Below are 25,229 nucleotides of genomic sequence, written 5' to 3'. Positions count from 1 at the left end.
GTGACAAAATGTTTCGACAACATCGTGCTGTTGTACGAGTACATCGCACAGCAAACGGTCGTTTTGGAGTCCAAAATGTGTGAAAAAGAACGTCCGAAGAGAAGTGGTTGTTTCATTTACGCACCCTATAAACTACCTCCTTAGGCCTTTTCGAGTTGATTCTCAGTGGCGGTGTGCTCCTCGACCACCCATAAGAAACCTGCGTGACTTCAACGCCATGTGCACAGTTCTGACCTCCATCCCAGAGGTGTCAAACGAAGGGGTGAAATGTGGGTAAGGCGGCATGTAGTGACCTTATCGTGAGACACTTCCACAGTGGCTTTGCGAAGAATTGTGGTGAGATGTGTTGCCAATGTCACATCATTAACCCATTTTATAGTTCACATGAACGTCTGAGACCTAGCATTTTACTTCCATGTGTCGATCCCTTGCTACTTGAAGCGTCCCCGAGCCAGAGGGCTACGTCGAAGGGTGCCACACCTCTGTTCCATTACAGACGAGGGTTTTAGATATCTTTTAACCTAATTTCGAAGTTCTGCTTTGGAATGGGTGACAAATGCGGGTTTTCAGAAATGATGATTTAGTGGTGTTACGCACTATACATTGTATAGTGGCAGTATGAGGGAAACCATTTTATGGCAAAATTGTGTCAATGAGATAAATAGGAAAAGTTTAATGTTTCTTCATTAGTATCAGTACCTTGACTCTCCTTCTCTATCAATGCTTAAGTCATAGTTAAAGATCTTTCTGTTGAAATCATGTGAATTTTCATTGTATATTTCATAATACTGTAGACATTGCTATCTAATAACACTTTATTTATATCATCAATGAAATAATTACTATGTAAATTTTACTGATACTACTTTGGGAGGAGTTACTTGAATCCTGCTCCACTCGCCGTAGTGTCTCTCCTTCGGAAAATGCAACTCATTGTCTTAAATTTTGTTCCTCAGCATTTTCCAGCGCTATCACAATTCCGTCGCTTTCATTGTCAATAAAATTAGTGATTTTGACAACACATTAATGTCCAACGTTCCCTTATCACTTTCTGATTCCACTCTGCTTGTTAACAACGTTCGATGTTTAGAATTTGAGCGGAACTATACCTATTCACATGGCCAATTTAGTTCCTGCTACGGCCGGGTAAATAGTTCGCCATGCCGGGTAACACACGAGAGGTGTGCCGAAACAGCTTTATTAAACAGTCTCACGCATGGAAGGGGTTTGTTGACAGGACACAATCTGAAACATCAATAAACAATTGATAATGGAAGGAGAAAGGGAATAAAATGTACAGAGGCAGACCACGGCGTAGATACAGTAAACAACGTCGGAGTGGTTTAGTGTTTAGTAACTATGCGGACGTGAATATACTTTCAAAAGCTACTACTAAATTGAGTACTGTTTAGAAAGGAATTAAACAGGTATTCATATACCACCAAAATCGCTGTCTCTTTATCATATGTGTGGCTTTTATAAATTCCTCTACATTTACTGTCTCTGGCATAGTTATCAGGCAACAGCTTGACTGATTTACTAGTACATCTGTTGCTTAACAATAGAAAGACATAACTATTCAAGGTTCATAAAGTATTAATAACTCTATAGAGTCAGTTTCTCGCGGGACAAGTTCCAAATCAAAGAAATTCACTCAAGGCACCTCGAAAATCTGAAATATATTTCAAGGACTGCAAAGTATGCTTGTATATTTCAGTTAAGACTTTAACGCTGAGAGGTTGTGGTTGACATATAAAACTATTTCCTGACGTTTCATTTCCGACTGTCGTAGACGTCTTCGGAGATGCAACTGCAGTGAATGATTCAAACCAGTTTAACTAGTAGCCCATAACAATCGAGCGTATCTTTGCTGGCTGAATTTAGACTATTGCGGGTTCCTTTAAAAACTTTGTGGACAGTTAATTTTAGTGAGAGCGTCTGTCGAAATAAAAACCATCAATGACGGAAGTAGTCTTCGTGTTGGAAAATAACGATCTGTGACTATTTTAGAACAAAGAAAAGTATTCATATTATGATACTAGAGGTGACGTTTTCAAGTATATTGATGAGACTGGCGACAAGGACACGTACTGACAGGAGAGTGACTGGAAGTAATGGAGTAAAATAAGCACAGCGCAGGGCGCCTGTTGAGGACTAAATGACAGAAGAATGGTTGTGACTTGACGAAAACACGTAATGCGTAACGTCATGAAGCACTGATAGTAACGCGTAAATTCCTTGTCACTTATTGGTAACTCCTATGACAACGTTTTATTCATATATTGTCGAATTACTAATGGACAAATAAAACATTACAACTGATGAGCTGTCATAGTTAGTAGCTATTAAATACAATGTGTGTGCTGTTAGGAGTGCGTTCCTTTTTTGTTCCAATATTGTCTACTCACGACTTTTGGTTCTTTCTGAGTTCTCTTTTATTGGTTGCAGTTAATGTCTTAGTTTAAGAATGAAGACCTGGAGACCCTGGAAGGTTTCAGATTGGTTATGTAATGGCAAGACAGAAATTTCCGAACAAGATTTTAAAATGGAAGAAATTTCCGGGGGCAGATGCGGACTGTGACCAGTTTTAATCTATGTTTAACAACTGGTAAATTTTGAACAGATTACAAAAACATAGACAATTAATTATATGGGACTGGGATAAGATAAAAGAGCAGAGATTGCTGAGTTTCAGATTGAGCATGAGGCAGCGATTGACTGAAACACGGAAGAATTACAGTTGAAGGTAGCATATAAGGAGTAGATAAAGAAAACAATGCTAATGGAGTGTAGTCGAATTAAATGAGGTGATTGTATTAATGCATTCCGCTACCACTACAGTCATCGCAAGGATGGATGTTAGTACCAAACTATCAGTTAGCATCCAGGCTGTAAGGAACAGTGTTGGTGTGTGTTAGACCCTGTTTCAAATCATGAGTGGAGAAATATGTACCAAGCAGCTCATGCTTAATCACCATATTAACACTGAGGATTATCCACCATTTAACCAGTGCTTATACAGTGTGTCGCCAACTCAACAAAGAAAAATTCTGGAGGAAGTGAATCGTGGCACCAGTGCACCTTGACACAGTCCTTGGTCCTCTCCTGTGGTCATGGTGAACTAGAAGGACTGCACATGACATTTCAGTATTTCTTGTCAAATGCCGACGACAGAACAGTCACGACAATCAATGTCTATCCACTGCTGAACATTGATGATTCTCTAGACTGCTTGAGAGGATTGAATTATTTCGAACTATGGAGATGTAGGCGCGCTGCTGGCAAATCAAGTCTGACTAAGGTGGCCAGGAGAAAACTGCCTTCATAACTTGCCGTTCTGTCTGAGCTCAAAACTGTGCTGTTTGTACTTTGTGACTCTCCATCCATCTTCGAGTGTATGATGAACAGTCTGCTTTTTGAAGAATGTCGAATTCACCTGACATCAATGGGTGTTCATGCTGCAAGCCCATGCCTAATACCAAAAGTATGCCTGTTAGTCACCCAAGAAACAAATACCTTGGGGCACCTAATTAGTGACGATTGAGTCTGTCCGGAACCATAGGTAACAAGAGTAGGCACAGTTTGCCCCACATCCGCACATTCTTGATGTGAAAAGTTCTCTCGGAATGTGTTGTTACTACAGGTGATTCATAGAGGACTCCTCTATTATTGCACGTTGATTGCAAGAACTATTGCAGACAGACGATTAATTTTCTTGTGAACAAGATACCAGACTGGCCTTTTATTGTGCTTATCGAGGTACCAACATCTTATTCAGTCCCAGCTACGCAGGATGAGAATGCCGAGACAGAACGTCATACGAATGCTGTCAGTTATGGGATAGGTGCAGTTGTAGTGCAAATTCAGGAAAGTCATGAAAAGGTGACAGCTTACATTTCCTGAGACTCTCCGAGAAGAACGACTCTAAAACTGAGAAAGAGTAGCTTGCAGTTATTTTTTGGCCTTGAACAGGTCCCAGCTGTATTTATTTGGCAATCCCTTCTCCAATGGGAGCGACCACCATACCCTATGATGGCTGTCTAGCCTGAAGGACCCACAGGTCGATAGTGAGACGAACACTGAGACTTCTGGGATGTAATATCGTAGCAATGTACAAAAAAGGATGCAAACACGAAGACGCCGACTGCTTTCAAGTATTACTGTGGCATCACGCGACAGCATAAATAGAAACTTAGTCATCGTTACGTTAAGGAGCCATGCTCGTGAAAAAGGACCAAAAATTAGAAACAATTTTCTTGGTCTATAGAAACCGATTTCAAAAATTTCTATTTTATGGACATTATCATATTCCGTTCTTTCTAAAATTGATGTTCTACGTAATGTTGCACAGGGGCCACGCCCATCTGTCGGTTTGAAGTGTGTCAGAATACGTGATGCATTATTTTGTTCTTCCTTTTTTTCCGTCGTTAGTTATAGATCGTTATCACAGGAGTATTCCAGAAGGCACTGACTCCCAGAACCAAAGTACAGGCATGACTGGAAGGCTATGGTTCGAATGCAAACAAAGATCTGAGATTATATGATTCCCGAATTTCATACGTGTGTGGGTCTGTTGTTATTCTGTGTCGTTCTGTTTCTGAGTGTGTGTTTCTTGTGCTACAAATTCCAAGAGAAAAGAAATTTCGTCCGATACTAAAGGTTTACGGCAACCAGTTTCAAACACAACCAAATAATACACATCAGTGGCTTCAAAATTCGCCTCCAGAAACTGTGTCTATAGGCAGTGCTTCTAGACGTAAACTTTCGCATTCTGAATGTAATAAGAACAAGCCTAGTAGTATTGTGAGCACCAATAAAGACGGAAATGTTATTGTGGACCTACGTATGCAGTCAAGCCTTTTGAAGAGTGCTGTGAAATGTAATTACTGCAATTGTGAAGATAGTATTTTCGTTTCAGAGGACATTCCAGTAGGGAAGGATCTTTCAAGTCGGTTAGTGATTGCTTGTAACTCGTGTAAGATGCACAGTGATACAATGACATCGCCAGTAAATGACAGTCTACAGTACAGTGCAAATGTGCAGCTTGCTTATGCAATGTGACGCTTTTGAAGGGGAAGGAGACCTGCCCAGACTTTTGTGCAGTGACGGATTTGCCTCCACCTCCACTGAGGCTTGACAGACACAATAAATTAATGCATAATGCTTTATGTGGTGTAACTGAACATTCAATGAAAATAGCAGCAGAAGAATCAGTAGCCTTGTCTGAGAATACAGACATTGCAGCAGCATTTGATGGATCTTGGCAGAAGAGAGGTCATGCTTGTCTGAATGGGGTTGTAACTGCCACATTTGTTGAAACTGGTAAGATACTAGATTATGAATGTCTAACAATGCAATGCCAGTGTTGTTCAAGTAAATTTATTGGCACCCATGTTCGTGTAGTGAACATTAATGGTCCAAGTGGGACATGGAAACGAAAGGAGTTCTAAAGTTTTTTAGAAGACCAGAGATCAGTCGTGGTGTGAGGTATGTAGACTACCTTGGGGATGGAAACTGTAAAGGATAGACTATAATTGTTAATGACAGACCATATGGTGACACTCTGATAGAAAACTTGAATGTGTTGGGCATGTAGAAAAAAGAATGGGAGCTCGACAGAGAAAATTGTGTAAAGACTTCAGTGGAAAAAACTGTAAGATGCAAAACATATAGGTGGTCCAGGTCGTCTCGCAAAAAGTGAAAGTGATTCCTTGACTTAAAGTTATGAACTAACAATAAGGTGAAATGTAGGAGATTTGGAGGACATGAGACGAGCTGTTTGGACAACATGGTTTCACAAAGTGTCAACAGCATGGTTTGTGTCCACAAGGTAAGACTCGTCGTGCAAGTAGAGGTTGAGCAATGCTACAGGCGTACAATATACCCACAAGCATTCCTGACTCTTACCACTTGCTGTAATGGAGGCAATTAGACCTATTTATAGGTATCTGGCAAATATAAATCTACTTAGGAAACGTATGCTTGTTCTCACTCAAATTTGAAAAGGAAAGATTCAGCAGCTGCATATGGTAGAGAATACCCAAAACAGTAATTGTCTGGTTGACAGTGCTGAAGACTGGTGTAATGGGTGCACTAATAACATTCAATGATGGTATTATTTCAGGGATGAGTGTTATGAAGAAATTGAACACCCAGACAGGAAAGACCATGGATTCAGCTGTAACTGCTACTGATAAGTGGCAGGTAAGCAAAGCAGAGACAGCTGCAGAAACTGGTATCAAGAAGTCAAAGATAAAGAAAGGAATGAAAAGAAAGAGTATGGGGGATAAGGAAACAGGAGGACATCTGGAGTATGCAGTTGGATTGTTGTAAACAAGCACAGTAGGAAGTTATTAAATCTGTAAATCTTCTTTTATGATTTACCGAAAACTTGAAATTTCATCATTCACGTTAACTTTTTTCCTAAATGACTGAAGTGAAACTCACAAAAATTGGTACAGATAATTAGCATGACCGCCTCTATCTCCCTTGCCTACTATTTCCTAAAAAATTTATAACATGATGAAGATGTCAGAGATATTTGAGGCACATTTTTAAATACTTTTGTCGTAGTAAAATAAATTACTTGTCTTTTTCACAGATCAGCATCAGGGATGGAATTATGAGCCATAAAACACTTATCTAAATGTTGTCTGTACTCTGACTCTTTTTCCAAGCTCTGTAGTCAGTGGATCCAAATAATATGGTACCGCAGTGAAATAGTGTTCCATTTTTATACTATTACAAAATATCGTTGTCAGTTTGAAAAATACAATAGCTATCTCAATGATTTTTTGGGAAATGCTCTGACTAATTACCCTAATTGTGTGTATGAATTTTGAGCTATCTCTCATTTATAGATCAGTTGCACTATGAGGGTGAAGATAATCCTAAAAATGTAGCCAGTTCAGGGTCATGTCCCCATAAGGAATGGGACACAAAAAGTAATAGAGGAGTTTCGCTGTGTGGGCAGTAAAATAACTGACCGAGACTGAAGTAGTGGGGATACAGAGTGTAGACTAGCAATGGCCAATAATTGTTTCTTAAGGGCAGATTTATCTGTCAGGAAGAGAGGACAAATTACTCTATTTTCTGCATATGGAAAATTATTAAAGATTTCATTTCAACCTGACACACCTTGAGTTAGACTCTAGAAAGGTAAGTCCTGAGTCTGGTAGGGCACTAAAAGCATGGGGTATTTTTATGGTTCCTAGCTCATAGAAATGGCATGTTGCAAGTTGAAAGCAATTGGTGGTGTGCCTGTCCCTCAGTAAATCTTGCCAGACAGCCATACAGGGCAGACAGGGCAGCCCCTCAGCTGGACAGGTCTCTAGGAGAACGATGCCACGATACCTTCCATGGTTCCAGGTAAAGCCTGAGCTAGGGCAATAGTCTGGAGGAATATGTCTACACAATGGAGTCATAAACCAGGCATTGTGTGCAGAGCCACACATAATAAAAATTCACTAGTTCTTTTGCTCACCGTTACTGCAAATAGGCCTGTGAGCCACTTCCATCAGCTGCATCAGTTGTATAAGAAACTCCGGCATCTGAGAAACGTTTGAAGATAGTATCTGTGGCGTCGATAGATACGATGCCACAACGTAGGTGCACAATCTCGTAAGTTGACACTATTAGAGAAGACTAACTATGCCAACCACAGCCCCCTCTGGCTGACACTGTGGAGCTCAGGGAGTGACATCTTGATTTCGCCCATTTTCATCAAAAGCAGACGGCCTGGAAATATCGCTTCGACTATGGGGTTGGCTAGCTTGTTTGCTATCGAAACTTTGTATTAGTTACGTTCAATGAAAGTTTGCACAGTAACGAGTATCTGTTAGTTTTGAGATTATACTGAACAGTCATTGTAACTTCACAGGATTAGATATGGACTATGGCCTCACAACTATGTGCTCATCTTAACCAAAGTTATGTATACATTTGACATTTACTTGAGTTTTTGACCCTGTTAAAAGCGTTAAAGTTACGTGCAGTACCGAAGTGCTTCACCTCTCCTGCTCCTACTCGCTTCCATCACTCTTGGCCTGTATTACAGAAGCAGTTCACAGGAGCAGACCCACGCACCGCCTATCCAGGTGGGATGCAAAAGAATCTTTTTTATACCTCATAGCTAGGACTAACAAGCTCCAAATCACAGGTGATTTAGATAAAGATCTTTAAGAACATGTCCGTTCACTTTTTGCCGTGGGAAGTGGTATGACTTTGGAGAAAATCGTGTCTTCCCCCTCTGCGAAAACTTAAAGAAGCCAGTAATTGGCTGTTTCCTTTTTTTTCAGAGACACAGATTTATTAATTCTGGCGGTGGTTCGAGATGAGTTTGTTCTGTCGTGTGGGAGTGTAGATTTAGCGCCTTTAGAGCCCTGCGATTGGCTCAAGATGTGGAGGGAGTGTCATTCGTGCATTTTGAGGGAAAACGGAATTTTTTTCTGGAATGGTGCGAAGCACCTGGGTGCGGGACTTTGGTCTGGAAAGCACTTCTAGTCGAGGCACTGGCCTGTGTGGTTGGTACTTGGGACCTGTCCTGAGACTGACTTCACTTTCGAGTAATTTTGACTGGAGAGACTGTGGTGAAGTTCTTACTGTACCGACAGTGTGACTTCAAACAACTCATACTGCTCGTTTGCCGAGGGCACACTTATTCGTTTCTGGTTTACCAGTCTTGACGTTTGTTATCCTCGTGCGCTCTGTCGTATAAGTGATCCAAATTGGTCCTTGGTACAACCGGCGAACGAGTGTGCCACACACTGAAATCTATCATGATTTCAGGGCTCTGGTAGAGGGTAAATTCCTATCCGTCTGCCTGATCCCTAGGCCATGAGATGAAATTCCCAGTCAGTTGAAGTTCCCAGTCAGTCTGCGACCATGAAACACTGTTCAGCCAAACCCAACAAAAAGCCTGTTTTGCTTTGAAAGTGGTAGGACGAGGAAACATCGGCGGTTTCGACGAGGCCACGCTGCTGCATTCCTGTAAGTTGTTTGAACCTGGGAACTTTCTTTATGTCGGGCGGTGATTGATTACGTGCCTGTCAACATGCAGGGAATGCGCTGAATGAATCTGTGTTACTTGTGGTCTACAGCGTCGCAGTCACTGTAGCACAGTACTAGCAACAAATAAGTGAAAACTGCTGTGCAGGAGAGGAAATCGGTTTTCTGCTTGGATTTCTTCTAGCTGCAGAATAAACAGCGGAAAAACGAAACAAACACTATTGTCAATTACCCGTGTGATGCATGGTGTCCTCAAGGAGCTAAAGGAACTATAGCACTATTATAAATGGAAAAATATTAACTAGTCAGCCTAGCCTCTTTAGGCATCCATGAACCTCTGTAAAAAGTTTTGCCATTACGAAGATTGCGCCGCAATAAAGCACTTCAATGGATACATTCCGCATTAATTACAATAATGAAATTTCAAATCGAATCTTGTAGTACAAAACCTATTTTATCTTCCTAAATTTCAATAAACATTGAGAATTTGGGATAATGGGAATAGGGCGTATTTGACAATAACTAGACTTGGTTATGCACATTCTGACAACTGAAAAAACAGCTAAGATTCTGCCATCACTCAATGCATTTCTGTGCGCATATCTAGTGTACCACATTGAGATTGCAAATGCAAATGCAAGTAGTGAAGTGGCTTCCTTATGAATTATTCAAGGAAATCTTCCAGGTACGCCATCAGAAGTACAGCAAAACTTTAACACATTTTGAACTTGAAACAGCCAAGTTAAAATTGAGCAACGGACTGGAAAGAGGGTCCAGAACCTTCTCTTTCAGGGGAAAGCTCAAATCGACTGTGATATCCAAGCACAATTCACATCAACCCTCGAACCTTCAATTCTGTCAGTATCTCTCTCTCAATTTCTCTGCAAAAAAGTTTCAAAACAGCGCTCCCTACGTTGTAGTATGAATCATTAAGTCTGTGAAAAACTCTTTAGGCTCCGCAGGACCCTTTCTTGAAGGACTGCTTGATGTGGAAGACATTATTTGAAGTTCAAAACGTAAGAGAGATTAAAAAATGAAGTTTCACCTCATGTCGACCTCTGGAGGTATTTCGGAGGGATGAGACAATGCGCGAACATTCTTACGCTGACTGTCCTAGATGACGTGGAAAACACGCATTCCCATGGGTGCAGCAGGAAGATGGATGAGCCGTGTTTTGGCATACATATAATGAGTACATGTCGGATGACTCAAATTCCTACCGAGAGCAGTTTAAGTGCTGCATCAGTACGACATTGTTTGGCAGTCAATATTTCGTCTTTCAAGACATTAATGTATAGCAGCGATCATACGGAATTTCATACCTTTTCTGCTTACATGAAGACAAATGAGACTGAGGATGCTTGGACACTGTGGTTTCACCATAATATATATTTTTCATGCGTGCAGAGGCAACTGTCAGAGCGACTGCTACGCTTGTTCTCATTCAATTAAACAACTGAATAACTAAACGATCAGAACGATTGGCCGCTGAGTTGCAATCCAATACAGTCATAATATGACAAAGAATTAATTAGAAATGCAGATAAACATTATATTTATACCCGGGGTGTCGCCAGGAAATATTGTAGGACTGATATAGGTTCCGAAATTCAAATCAAATTTGAAAACAACATATATTATTAGCTGAGCCGTGTGTGACTCATCTTCCCGACATCATCTATTTTGCATCCTGTTTTTAACGTACTTCCACCTTACTGCATTAATTACTACTGTCACTGAGCTGCTGCTTTGCCTGACCGTGACTGGCGCTAGCAGCGCGTATCGAAACATCCCCTATCGTAGTATCTTTTCGTGACTGCTTTTACTTCCCGGTCGTTGACTGTCGTAAAGGAGTTCGGGTCGCGAGTTCGGGTCTGCCAGTCAGATGGAACGCGTCTGGAGCGCAGTCTGGACCTGCCAGTCGGGGAGTTGCAATGCGGCATTAGCGCAGTCGGGTTGGAGCAGTGAGGTATGCGTCGACATGGCTCGCCCGACCCAAGCCGCCACGCATCACTTGAGCCGGGCAACAGCCTTGGTGGTTAGTCGGTAGGTCGTCCTTTCGGACGACGGGTTTTGGCTCGCTGATCGCTCATGAGTCGGCTGTATGTGTGTGAATCGACTCCCGATTTGTCTTCGTGCGCGCTTAGTTACTGTGGGGTATCGTTCAGGTCTTCCTGCAAGTGTTTGTCAGGTTGTATGTGTAGTTGGTGGTATTTCCACTGACGACTATTTTAGATATTGTCGACATTCTGCGGGAGTCGGTCGGTTGCTGTGGACCAGGGAAGTTATCTCCTCGCGGTGCTGTCGGCTGGGTCCGCTGGCGGTCCCTGCGCAGTGTCGGAGCGTGTGTGTATCTGTCCCATCGCTACGAACTTCGTGGATCACCGACACAGGACGTCAAATTTGAGTAGTGGTTTCAACTACACAAGTAACGTCAATTCACGTTGTGTGGTTCGTATCGGTAGTTCGCTGTTGGGGAGGTCTTGTTGTGAGAAACACCGAGTGTTTCTGTCGCTGAAATTTAGCCGCCGTGCGGTGCAATTAACTATATTGGTTGACTACAATTCGAGTACACCATCGGAATTTTCTGCCTTGTGGCCGTTAGTGTACTGGTTACCTACCCTGCCCACTGACGTAAATTCAGGCAGTGTTCCTTTTGGGTGAAGTTTACTATACTACCATATTTGAAATTCGAGTGTACCGGCGGAATTATCTGCCTTGTGGCCATTAGTGTTCGGTTATCTGCCATGGCCACTATCGTATTTTCACGCAGCAGCCTTTCCTCACCTGTTGTCGCTGTCAACATGGTGTGTAGTTTTGACAGCTAATACGTACTTCATTGTGGATTATCACGTTCGTAACCCTTTGTGTTTGAGTTCTCATGTACTGATTGGTGGCAAGCAAGTCGTTGTGTCGGTCGGTCCGTGACTGTCTCCTGATTGGGTTCAGACAGATCAAGTGTAGTTGGGCTCACAACCTGTTGTAGTGTAAAAATATAAAAACAGTGATATGTAGAAAATATACGGCAGTCTGCCAATGTAATCGTATTCGTAATGACTCAAAAGTAGTAGCTGAAAGCACTTTTCTCAAAATGACTCACAACAATGTTCTTAATAGTGCAATATCTTTTAAGCTAGCTCAACACAGATCAGTAAGTAACAAACTAACTCAGTTCTCAGGGTAGTTACGTAATCGTCGATAGTTAATTGTTCTTTCCTTCTTTACCCAACACCACAGAAATTATTCCAGGCTCCTGAGAATTCATGTTCTTATTGCACCAGAGAATATTTCACAAGACTGTTCGATGTAAACTACTCCAATATGTAACTTAATATAGTGGTTTCGTCTCGATTCCCCAACACAAGATAACAAGAGTAGCATCTACAAATGAAATCCTATAATGGTACTAAAATCCTGTGACCAAATCTTTTCTGCCTGGGATGTTATCTCGTTATATAAAGGAAAGCTGCAAGGAAAAATTGTTAAACTAATGTGTGCAGCGGACGGGCTAGTAGGACTGCCAGAAAGTAAATATTCCTAACGGACGGCACGTCTCATAGATGAGCTAAACGAAAAACTTTAAAGATTTTCTAACAATGAAAATTCTTTGTTAAGGCCCATATCTACTTAGGACAATTCATTTATCAGATTATAAATTGATTGACCTCATACACAAATTCTTTTGACAAAATAACCTTTATATTTTGATGGTTGTAAGTAGAACTAGCATTATTAGCTGGTACAGTAAGATGAGCTTTACACAAGAACGTGCTCTTAGCTCCGAATCCAAGCAGATATTTAAGCGAATGACAAAGGAAAGATAGTTTATGCATAAAAGTGCAAGAGTCAATGAAGTACCATGTCCACTGTAGTTCTATCTCTTCTTCATTAGCGTAACTTGTCGGTTCTTTATAAGATTTATCGTAATATTTAGTTAACATTTTTTTTAAACCCAAGACCGCCCAGGAGAAACAGTACAATGGGCCAGTGGTATGCCTGGGACAAAAGGATGTATCTATACCAGACATACCACAGTACTGTTTGATTCTCCAAACTCCATTTTACCTGAATGTTTATTCAGTTAGTTTCTAAAGTTACTTTGTGCATATTATCATTCAACATGCGTGCTTTCTCAAATGGTAAGGGAGAGCAAGTATAATCTTTCCTTTTTTGTGTGACAGAAGTTCCAGTCCGGAAAAATGTTGACTAATCTCACCGGAAAATTTCGATTGTTAACCGCCCATTCAGGTTCACGGGCATGGGGAAACTGGGAGTTAGAAACCAGCCCAGGGTCTTCGGACTGTACGACAAAATTTATCCAGTGTTTCAAAAAAAATCACAATTTGAATATTATTACTTAAGGACATATTAACTGAAAAAGAAAATACAGTGACAATAGTTACAAATTGATATACAGGGTGTTACATAAAGGTACGGCCAAACTTTCAAGAAACATTCCTCACACACAAAGAAATAAAATATGTTATGTGGACATGTGTCCGGAAACGCTTATTTCCAATGTTAGAGGTCATTTTAATACTCTTCTTCAAATCACATTAATTATGGAATGGAAACACACAGCAACAGACCATGCCAGCGTGACTTCAAACACTTTGTTACAGGAAATGTTCAAAATGTCCTCCGTTAGCGAGGATACATGCATCCACCCTCCGTCGCATGGAATCCCTGTTGTGCTGATGCAGCCCTCGAGAATGGCGTATTCTATCACAGCCGTCCAGAATATGAGCACGAAGAGTCTCTACATTTGGTACCGGGGTTGCGTAGACGAGAGCTTTCAAATGCCCCCATAAATGAAAGTCAAGAGGGTTGAGGTCAGGAGAGCGTGGAGGTCAGGAGAGCGTACGGACACTCGGACCGAAATGTGCAGGAGCTCCAACGTGCATGAACCACATGTTGTGTCGTACTTGTAAAGGCACATGTTCTAGCAGCACAGGTAGAGTATCACGTATGAAATCATGGCGGTGAATCGAGGAAGTACAGTACATACTGACGAAACTAAAATTAGCTCTAACTTGGAAATTAATCGTTTCCGGAAACATGTCCACATAACATCTTTTCTTTATTTGTTTGTGAGGAATGTTTCCTGAAAGTTTGGCTGTACCTTTTTGTAACACGCTGTACACTACACGAATTTCTCATATGTGATAGTTGGAGCACCCATTTTCTTATTTTTCAGTGGCAGATACACTTTGACTTATATTATTGGGGCTTGCTACCACAACACACGCACTTATCACACTCAATACACGTCTTCGATGGTCGATTCTCCGCAGTTGCGGCGCCGGTGTAACGAAGATGGTGGCGGTGCACTGTTGCACGTGACGAAGCTGCCAGGCGCCCCCCACCACGCGCAGACAGGCGATTGTTGGGCGGCGGCCGTTGGCCCCCTTGTCAGCTGCTACGCCTCTGCTTGCGAGTCGTCTTAGCATCGTGTCCACTGAATGCGCATGGACATGATTAATCCATACTAGCATTAGTGTTAACTAATCCCATAACAGATGTTATTAGAAGTTCATTCATTCAGTATTCATTCACGAGTGTTTGTTTCAATGTTCTGTACCGTATTCAAGTTTTCGAGAAACCTTGAGTCCAGTTTTCGGGACATGATGTGTTTTCTGTCGAATTTCTTAGAAAATTATACAGTTTATTACTCCGTGACTAGCTAAGTTTGGCACTCTTAAAATGTCCTGTGAACTTTTGTAGTCACTTTACATATACTCCAACTCCTTACCATCATCCACGACTTGTACGTACACAGCTGTATAACACACACTAAGTTCTCTATCTTGTCACTATGGTTGGTGTCTAAAGGTAGATTTACTTTGGTTCACACTTACTACAGTGTTCCCCGTGTAAAACATTTAGCTCCACACGATATTACTATCATAGTATTTCGTGAAGTCCTCTTTCTGCACAGCTATAATGTTCACATATTAACTATTTAAAACCCCTTTCTTATATCGGAACAAAACAAATTACTATGTCAGTCATCTAAGTCCGATTGTAGAGTCTTTTTCTCCTTAAATTGTTAACTGATAAAAAGAAATGCACATTGACACAGTCTTGATGCATTTGCTAGTATTTTTGTCTTCTTACATAGCACATGCTGATGCTTTTACTACTGACATTGTTTCACGTATAGTTTCTATTGAAACATTATTTGTTATGTTAAGATTGACATTAAGTTTTCAGTTTGACAACTCATGACCTTAACATTTGGTCGACATTCGGATTTGACTTTATTTGTAAGATTTTGTCATCGACTGTCCTCAGCCTTTCGTGCTGAAAGTAGACCTTGGGACATCTGGACTACCGATCCTCAGGGAATTACATGTGTGTTATAAGCCATTCTTCACAGATCCGCACCTTTAGCTACTCCAAATTTTAAGTGAGGAACCGTTTGCCCGACCACCAGGTCTCAACGTCATGGAAAAAATTCATTTTTTCGTACCCCTCATTTCCTAATATACCTCAACTTCAAACTTTTTGTCATGAAGTTACTTTCTCTACATGAGACGCTCTGTTTAGTTCTCAGTAGTGCCCCCCGGAATCATGCAGTTACATGGCTGAAGACCACACGATAGCTTGTTTCTTCTAGTAGTGGCCTACAGCCACGTAAACCTAAGACCATTCAGGAGAAACAGAACACTGTCTCATCTAAGTGAACGAGGGCAGACCGACCTCCCTGGAGGTTTCTGAGTGCCGTTTCCCTTATTGTCCAGCTCACCGGTATTTAATTGTCTGCTTATAATCTATCACAGTCAATGATTTAAAGATTCTTTTTTATACTAGACTTAATGTATTTTTGAATTTTGGAAAATCAATTGCAGGCCTTAGGCCACTTAAAACCTTATTCTTGTAATTACCCTTTAATCAAAAACATCGCGGCCTTCTGCCTTAGAAGATCATGGTAATGAAAAAATTTCAAATTTAATTGTGGCCCTCAGCCGCTTGTATTGCACTTTGGATATGTTTGTTCTATCTACTTTTGCCTTGAGGCTTTCCAGCCTAACTGTGATACCGCATATATATTAATAATTTTTTTCTACTATTTTAACTGCAGTTTTGTTTTGTTGACTTTTAAGATTTCTTGTTTGGGGGCCCTCAGCCGTGAAATAATAGAACTTTTGAAACTCGTGGTTCTATAGGTTTGGCTATATGCCGTTTCGGTTTAAAGGTGTTACTAAATTACAATAGACTACACTTTTGAGTGAACCTCACTGACACCTTATTTGGTCCTTTCCACAATCCTAATCACCTGCTCTGCCCTGCGGGTTTAGGGGGCGTCTCAGCTCAAAGAACTGAAGACAAATCACACTACATAGCGGAGAATTAACTCATATATGAGTGAGTACAAAGAGACGTAAAACATCAGAGCGCAAAGCTTTCTAGTATATGAATTAAAATTACAAATTTCCCTAACACTGTGCGGAAATATCCAATCACTTTGAATATTGTTGATGAAAACATAACAAGCTTTCCTACCTATGCAGCTCTAAAACGCTAGGTTACGGGAATGACACAAAAGTACAATCCATCATGCGACACAGTCTGCATGGTAGTGTTTCATGAACTGCGAGCTGCTCAGATTACACTTTGCACAAATAAAGAGCGAAATGTACAATCTACAAACTCGGTAATCATGTGGCAAACAGCTTGGCGCTAGTTAGCACCCGATTTAGGTGCCCGAGACAGCAGCTTAGCCGGCTTCCCCCCAGCCCCCCACCCCCGACCCCGCCACATTTCGTTCCCACCCCGCAATCACCAGTGCCCCAGACAGCGTCACGCCAGACAGCACCACCAGTTATTCTTCACCAAATGACCACACCCCTCTTGTTGTAAAGCTCGGTGTGGTGGGGAGGACTCCTAGCCATTGCCACAGTGAACAGCGAGAATTTTCCTTTATTCATATGAATATGGAGGATCCCTGCTGAAACTTCCGGTTGCTGGCTTACACGTTGTAACATGCAAGAGGTTAGTATCAGCCGCTAGTCATGTTCCACTCGTTGGTCCACAACTTCGTGCCAACGCATGGTGGTGGGCAAGACTCATTTCTCTGAACAATTTACTCCGGAGCTAAACGAATTTTTCCACCGCGGCTGAGCAGAGCCATTGCGGCTCATTCTTAGATCTGTGTACAAGAAGGTGAATTCGTAACACTCAATGGAACACTAGGTGCTTGAACTGACTTCGCAGCAGCCTGCCTTCTACGGAGAAAACAGTGTGTCTTCCCAAATAAGTGTGGAGTAGGGGCTCAGTGCACCCAATTTCTGCAAACTACAGTACCTTGGGGAATCGGATCCCTTCTCCAGACACTGTGACATGTTCAGGAGTCAAGTGACACCTTGGACGAACACCTGGGCCAGCTCGTTTTTAACATGATATTGCGAGGCCTTCTTCGTGAGTTAGCAAGCTTAGTACTCTCCTCAAAATTAGAGAGTAAATAAGCAGAAAAATAACGAAATATCACACCGATATGTGATTGTCATGTCACAAAGCAGTTGTATTATTATACGAACCCTCCACATACAACGGGTGATTCCTGGAGGGCGCTAATGAAGACCGGAATAGCCGTCGGCAACAACGTCTCGTCCACATTTGGTACAGCATCATAATCCACAGCAGCTGAGTTTGAGTTCACATTTATGCTAAGATGTAACTTTCGAATAGACTTCTTTTATTTTTGTCGATTTTTTTGGTAAAGTTATTTTTAGTTTCGTAGAACTTACTATTTTATTTGCTGCTCCCCTTGCTCTACAGTATGTGATCAAAAGTATCCGGACACCCCCAAGAAACATACGTTTTTCATATTAGGTACATTGTGCTGCCACCTACAGGTAGGCACCCCGTATCAGCGACTTCAATAGTCATTAGACATCGTGAGAGAGCAGAATGAGGCGCCCCACGCAACTCACGGACTTTCAACGTGGTCAGCTGATTAGGTGTCACTTGTGACATATGTCTATACACCAGATTTCCACACTCGTAAACTAGGTATACTGTTTCCGATGCGATAGTGAAGTGGAAACGTGAAGGGACACGTACAGCACAAAAGCATACAGGCCGACCTCGTCTGTTGACTGACAGAGACCGCCGACAGTTGAAGAGGGTCGTGATGTGTAGTAGGCACACATCTATCCAGATCATCACACAGGAATTCCATACTGCATCAGGATCCTTGCAAGTACTATGACAGTTGGTAGGTGAGAAAACTTATATTACATGATCGAGCGGTAAATGTCAAACGACGCCTCGCTTGATATACGGAGCAAAACATTGGACGATTGAACAGTGGTAAAACTTTGTGTGGAGTGACGAATCACGATACTCAATGTGGCGATCCAGTGGTAGTGTGTGGGTCTGGCGAATGCCCGGTGAACGTCATCTGCCAGTGTGTGTAGTGCCAACAGCAAAATGCGGGGGCGGTGGTGTTATGGTGTGGTTGTGTATTTCATGGAGGGGGCTTCCACCCCTTGTTGTTTTGTGTGGCACTATCACAGCACAGGCCTGCCCTGTTGTTTTAAGCACCTCCTTGCTTCCCACTGTTGAAGAGCAATTCGAGGAGGGCGATTGCATCTTTCAATACCGTCGAACATCTGCTCTTAATGCACGGCCTGTGGCGTAGTAGTTACACGACAATAACATCCCTGTAATGGACCGGCCTGCACAGAGTCCTGACCTGAATCCTATAGAACACCTTTGGGATGTTTTTGGAACCGTGACTTCGCGCCAGGCCTCATCGACCGACATCGATACCTGTCCTCAGGGCAGCACTGTGTAGAATCGGCTGCCATTAGCCAAGAAACCTTACAGTACCTTATTGAGCGTATGCCTGTAAGTCATTTTCAGCCACATGTATGGATACTTTTGATCACATAGAATAGCCCTATACACATTTGCAGATTCGCATGAGGCACAGTTTGTAACCTCCCTCTAACTAATCGTCCTGTCTTGCTTGCAATATAAAATATGACCGTGTATCGCATGTATGCCTAATGGATTCTTTCTAATTGGATAAGGCTCTCTTTCCCGAAGAAGTGATACCGATAAGTAGGAGGAAAGCGTACAACCTTTCCTTCAGATGGAACGTCTACTAAAAATAAAAAGTAATTAAACCGAACAGGGGTATAATTTGGAAAATGTAAGTTATTTTATGCATTCTCTCACAAACATCACTAGACAGAAAAGGGGTACCACTGATCATGAATCCAAAAGCTACACTAATGAAAGAAAAGGAAATAATTAACGGTCGCCAGCCCACTAGTACAATTTACATCCAATATCCTGTACAAGATGATGGGAAAGAAAAACATTTATTATTATACACTGACGTGGTAACTCAAGCTTGTGGCGTTTTTTGACACTAATTTTAAGTGAGTATGTTATGATAAAGAAAACTGAGAAGCCACTCTTACGTTACGTTTGGCATTAAATTTTCAAAAAGGCAATAATGCTTTGAAACTATGTAATTCAACTGCGTGTTAGTATTTAACTTCGTCACGTGAACAATGACTTTCTGTGTCTTCAACATAACGTCATCAAAGAAATTTAGAAAAACAACAAGCACTTTTCACGTTGCCATCTTGTTTTGCAAATTGGATTTCATATAATTGTATGAACAACTGAGCCTTTTTTATTGACTTGAACAGAATTAAACACTAGAATACGAACCCAACCAAACAGCCACATGCCCCAAGCTATATGTAAAATAAATAAAACTTCCTCACTCTTAATTTGTGCATTTCATTAGATATTGATTTTTTCCTGTGATCGATTCTCAGACTTGAAATATTAAATGGCTTTACTTGAGTCATATACTAAAACCTCAGTTCTACAACAGGTAATTGAAGGGAGACTGAGGCTAAAATTCTTAAAAGTGAAATTATTTATTAATATACGGGCTGTAACTATTCAATTTGTTTCTCATGGCATCCATTTAGCATATAAGGAAAAAAAGGAACAGGGATCCTGCTTGGTAACAATGTCTGGGGGCAATGAGGACACAATCGCCCTGAGTTTAACTGATTATTTTTTAAATAGATTTTATTAATCAAATCACATTCAGTTGTACTGCTGGGTTATCCGCTAATACTTTCTACCAATGAACAGTATTACTTCAGTGCTGTGCATACGACGAAACTCGGAGCCGGCGACGGAACTGTGTTGCTGCTAGCATCTTGTGGAGTCACGGCTAATTACAGAAACGGGCAGTCGTAATTAATACAGCCTCTTCCACCCGTCCACTGTCTGTACTCCTGCTACTAGACATATGGCCGGCGCGCGTACACGATGTCGCCGAAAATGGTACTCCTTATCGCACACTACAATGCTAGAACCCGTCTTTCTCTCTCTCTCTCTCTCTCTCTCTCTCTCTCTCTCTCCGCGCGCTCCGCGCAACAGCTCCCTACCAAAAATTTTACAATGTACAAGCACTGCTGTTATCGTTGCTAGTCGATGCAAATAACAGTTCAAATGGTTCAAATGGCTCTAAGCACTATGGGACTTAATATCTGAGGTCATCAGTCCCTTAGAACTTAGAACTGCTTCTACCTAACTAACCTAAGGACATAACACACATCCATGCCCGAGGCAGGATTCGAACCTGCCACCGTGCGGTCGCACGGTTCCAGACTGAAGCGCCTAGAACCGCTCGGCCACAGCGGCCGGCCATATAACAGTTCCTTTGGCTTTTCCCCAGAGCTTATAAGTTTCACAGTAAGACACAGATAAATAGAAAGAAACGTCAAGAGACTTCTACCTAAATTTACACATACAGTGAAGCAATGTCCTTCCTTATTTAAAAAATGCATTTAAATTACAAATATTTACATACAATTCAGAAAAAATTATATGTCGGTAGCAGGTGCCATGCATCCTGCATTGTCGACGTTACAAGTTATCTTGTTAAGCTGCACATTAGGGCCGCTTTTGTAGTGTAACGACGTAAGTTTTGTATAAATGGTTTTCTTTTGACATATGACCATGTGCAGACTTCGTCACCTACGTCAGTTACAACACACTTCAAAATTATTTAAATTCTTTTTAAATTGTCTCTAAATGGTTATTGAACGAAACTGTAATTAAAACATCGTCATTTGAGTCGTATGCGCAGAATTACGTCACTCAGTCCAATTTGTTTGCGTAAACTTTTTCAATTTAGATGTCGTTTGTTTCTTCTCAGAAATTATATCAATGCAAGTGATCTGCTTTAATAAATATTACAACCACATTGAATAAACTTTCGAGATTCAAACTCGCGATGAACGTTGTCAAAAATTAAAAAGCTTGTCAAATAAATTACGTAATATAATTCTTCATAAATAAATTCTCGGAACGCGTATTTAAACTTTAGTAGTATCCACTAGTTTATTATCTTCCTACATATAGACGTGAACCTCAGCCTTGACAAGACAGAACTGAACATATTCAACATGATTAACTTTCTATGACGTCATTGTTGTACAAACATTACAAATTCTTTTTTTTTTCAATTTTTAGAAGCACGACGCAACAACTCGGTTTCAGGATCTTCTGTTGCTCTTTGGCTGTCGACCCGCGACGTATAGTGGGCAGCAATTTTCTCTCTGGTCCCGTCAGTGAAGATGCTGTCTCCGTTCGTTGCGCCGCCCTCTCCGTACATGAAACATGAAAAATAAATACAAAACTTTAGATAATTCACAGCCATTACAAATATTACAAAAAATACATAAACAAAACACTAAATTAAACTTATATTCACCTGCAAACTGGGCTGACACTGGTGGATGGGTGACGCTTCAGTTTCACGTCCCACTACACTTTGACAACCACTGATAGTCCTGTTATATCAGTGACTCATTTACAACTTAAAAATAGACATAATTACATTGTATGTGAGTTGTACGGACACGAAAAATGCTAAATTTCATGCTAGTTGATCACAAGATGGATGAAAGCCTTGGAGAGAGCAAAGGCGGTAAGAGAATGAAATTTTCACTTTGAAGCAGAGTGTGCGCTGACATGGAGCTTCCTGGCAGATCAAAACTGTGTGTTGGACCGAGAATCGAATTCGGGACCTTCGTGTTTTGCGGGCAAATGCTCTACCATCTGAGCTACCGAAGCACGACTCACGAGCCGCTTGTGAAGTTTGGAAGGTAGGAGACGAGGTACTGGCGGAATTACGAGCTGTGAGGAAGGCTCTTGAGACGTGCTTGGGTAGCTCAAATAGTAGAGCACTAGCCCGTGAGAGGCAAAGCTCCAGAATTCAGGTCTCGGTCCAACACACAGATTTAATCTGCCAGGGAGTTTCATATAAGTGAAGATTTCATTCTGGAAACATCCTCCATGCTGCGGCTAAGCCCTGTCTTCGCAGTATCCTTTCTGCCGGGAGTGCCAGGTCTGCAAGGTATGCAGGAAAGCTTCTGTGAAGTTTGGAGGGTAGGAGACGAGGTACTGGCGGTATTAAGAGCAGTGAGGACGGGTTGAGAGTCATGCTTGGGTAGCTCACATGGCAGAGCACTTGCCCGCGAAAGGCGAAGGTCCCGAATTCGATTCTCGGTCCAGCACACACTTTTAATCTGCGAGGAAGTTTCAAATGCGGTACACTTAGATGACTGCTGCATTACGCTGTGAGTTGGGATACGTTGTAAGGAACCAAACGGTAAAATATGCTAGCGATGCCAAATGTGCTAATGGGATATCTTCAAACAGCAGAAACGATAACTGTAACGTATTGGATTCAGTAGTCGTAGTACACATGGGAGCCCAAACCTGAAATAAATATTTGATTTATATTTACGGCAAGGGCCCAGTCTTTATTCGATTCATTTTCACTAGCTAACGTGAAACGTCAAGACGTCATTGCTAACTTCACCCTTAGCTCTAAAACAGAAAGTAGTTTAATATTTGATTTCTTGGTTCGTTCAGATTTTTCGTTGCAAATGGCTGCGTAAGAAACATTACAAACACGATTATTTGTCTGGAATGTATTATTCTTTCGCTGAAATAGGGTGCAATATTCACAGTTGCTTAGATAATGCAGAAACGTATTGAAGTACTCAATTTTATACAATCAGTGACAATCCAAGAGCTAATATAACACTTTATGTTCAGATATATTTGAATACCTTTGAATGAATGGTATACGTTCACTTTCTGACTAAACTGTCCTTTCAAATACTTGCCAGAATGTATAAATATTTAACTCGTATAATATGTCCAGGTCTGGCTCTGAGCACTATGCGACTTAACTTCTGAGGTCATCAGTCGCCTAGAACTTAGAACTAATGAAACCTAACAAACCTAAGGACATCACACACATCCATGCCTGAGGCAGGATTCGAACCTGCGACCGTAACGGTCGCTCGGTTCCAGACTGTAGCGCCTAGAACCGCACGGCCACTCCAGCCGGCGTCCAAGTCTGCGCAGACATATCAGTTTCATGCAAAGTGAACCGCAGCACAAAGTCTGTAAAAGTGAAGTGACAGCAGGTTTTCTCAACAACCATTTATCTACCTCACTGCTGAGACAGATACTGAGCGTGATTTCTTAGATATCCCACCCTCACCTGAGAAAGTGCGACATGGTTTCTCAACTGTGGCTCATAAACGTTCACATTAATCGTTCATAGACAACACTCAGGTAAGAAACCGCACGGGACGCATGTAGAAGATTTGTTATAAATAATCCTCCTCTTTTCCAGCTCTAGCACAAGTTTACCTGGTGGCAGTAATTGTATTCCTTCTTGGATATACGCATTTTGTCAATTGTGGTAGGAGAGAAGAAGAAAAGAAGGGTATCGTATTTCTTTAACTTACTTTCAGCAATATAGTGCCGATTCTCGTTATTTACTGTGTTAGTGATAGTCGTGGAGTTGAATAGGAAAAACATTGTTTGGAGAGATGATATAAACATATCACGATTCGAGATACTTCACATAAAAAGGCGTCATTTTGATGCATCTTCAGCTCACGACAGTTCCTATCGTGTCCGGTGTCACAATGGGCTCGCTTTCGGGAAGAGCGAAGCAACACTTCATGGCTCGCTACCCAGAAATTTCCGGGTCCATCCAGGGGTACAAACAAAATAATTTTTCCGTCAGTCACTTGTTTCCTTTCGCAAAAATGCGTTTCGATGTTTCACACCATTACCTTCTGACGGAGAACTGTTTATTCACGTATCTGGTGTAGGTGAATGCGGACGTCTTTTCATAGTAGCAGCCTGATGGTGGTGTACGTTATGTTGCGTCTTTTGCTAGTAATAAAATTGTTTATTTTCTTTAGAGGAAGACGCAACATTACTTATATTGCCCTGAGTCTTCTACTGAGAAAAGACTATGCTCTTCACCAACACCAGCTACGTTAATAAATAACTGTCCCCCGATAGGTTATGGTGTGAACAATCGATACACTTAGTGGAGAGATAAATAAGTGACTGACACAGAAAATATTTAGTATGATTCCAACCAGCAGTGATAACTTCAATATTACTTGATAACTCTCTTCACCATGATCTGACCTAGTGCTTTGACTGTAAAGAGCTAGACGTGAAGCAGAAGTTCTGTTTTATGCTCCTTCTGTTTAATTTCTCGTTATTGAAGTTTAATTTAACATCCAGAGTGAAATGATCTCTATGAGTGCCACAAGCACTAATCCCGTTTGATAAGCGCTGCGCAGGGTGCTAACCGGAAAGTCGTTAATCGTCGCGATATTAATCAGAAATTACTTAGAGGAAACTATAGACAATCAGGGTGCAACGATTTTTGTACTGGTATCTGGGAAGATCTCTTCCAGCCAGACTCATTAATAAGTTACGTTGCAGCTGTTTCGTCTCTGGTGGTATAGTCGCCAACCAGACAAGAAACACCAGAACGCCTTCCCTTGATTCAGACCTTTCTGGAATCAGCATGATAATGTTCCTGTCGATAAACCAAACATTCTTTCATTTCACTTCGATGTAGACCTCAGTCATTTTCTGGAATGGCCTGCTCATAATATCTGTTTCTTGCAGCTGCAACATTCAGGGTAAATGTTCGTTCATGACGACTTGTCCTATGAAAGTCATGTTGGAGGAACCCCGACATCTACATAGCGAACCTCCTTATTGTGCTATCAGGTTTGTTCTACAAGTTCATATGGCAACAAATCACAACCCCTACATTCTTCTGTGGCGGTACATATTTTGAACGTCAGGCACAACGCTCATTATCATAAGGGGTTACATAT

This window comes from Schistocerca piceifrons, chromosome 4 (assembly GCF_021461385.2).
Source record: "Schistocerca piceifrons isolate TAMUIC-IGC-003096 chromosome 4, iqSchPice1.1, whole genome shotgun sequence".
Lineage (NCBI taxonomy): Eukaryota > Metazoa > Arthropoda > Insecta > Orthoptera > Acrididae > Schistocerca > Schistocerca piceifrons.
This window is presented reverse-complemented; position numbering follows the sequence as displayed.